This window comes from Octopus bimaculoides, chromosome 29 (genome assembly GCF_001194135.2).
Source record: "Octopus bimaculoides isolate UCB-OBI-ISO-001 chromosome 29, ASM119413v2, whole genome shotgun sequence".
NCBI classification, from domain to species: domain Eukaryota; kingdom Metazoa; phylum Mollusca; class Cephalopoda; order Octopoda; family Octopodidae; genus Octopus; species Octopus bimaculoides.
The window spans coordinates 4,086,386-4,087,326 of NC_069009.1; the positions used below are offsets into that span (position 1 = coordinate 4,086,386).

At 37.7% G+C, this 941-nt stretch overlaps 1 protein-coding gene across 1 annotated transcript in view; it reads left to right on the forward strand.

The window, feature by feature from the left end:
• LOC106878254 (uncharacterized) overlaps positions 1–941 on the forward strand; it is a 23,844-nt gene that overhangs the window by 5,960 nt on the left and 16,943 nt on the right. The gene's annotated exons all lie outside the window — the stretch shown is intronic.

The window sequence follows — 941 nt, forward strand, 5'->3', positions numbered from 1 at the left end:
TCATTGTTTATGAGAGTGATTGTGAATGTGAAGATGAGCCCATTCCTAAGAGTTGGGATATACAGGGTGACCCCCCCCCCCACAAAAAAAAAGAAAATAGAACCCATAAAAATTTTGTTAAATCCTACAAAGGTCCAGCAAATTTCTTGAAATTTGCTGGACTTAAACTTTGGTCTGTGCATGACCATTTCCTTTGCATAAAAGTCACGTTCCTTTCATAATATGCTCCTAATGGCTTACGTCGCGCAAAATTGTCAATTACTCGAACACATTCCTCTTTAGGGATTTCCTTGATTTCTGCTGGGATTGCTACCTTCAGTTCACCAGTTGTTTGGGGGTCATTATGGTAAACATTATCCTAGAGGGACCACCACATATAAAAATCTGGGAGGTTCAAGCCCGGTGAATATGGTGCCCACTCAACGTCACACCTCCTGCTGATCAGTCACTCCTGAAATTGCTCTCTCAGCCAGGCTAGGGAGTCATTCGATGCGTGGTGGATGGGCCATCTTGCTGGAACTCCTTTTCATCTCGATCTATCTCTCTGCGTTGTTTTATTCGAGCAGTTTTGTAGTTCTGTTTTTTGTTTTTTTTTTGTGGGGTCACCCTGTATGAGAATGTGATATTTTAGGGAAAGTATTTTGTGCACGCATGTCTTCATATATATATATATATATATATATATATATATAAGGTTTAGATTTAGATTCAAAATTGAATATGGTACTTATGTTTAGGCACCAGAATATAGTATGGTATGGTATTATACAACAACCATTCCAAAAAACAAGGTGATCAAAAAATCAAAATAAGCAACACGGATTTCAAAGATGATTGCAGTAAGCACGTTTCATGCTACTCCATTTATTTAAGTAATGCGAGCATTACATTAAATGCAATATGTAGAGCAATCTTCAGCTGCACGAAATGCATATATATAT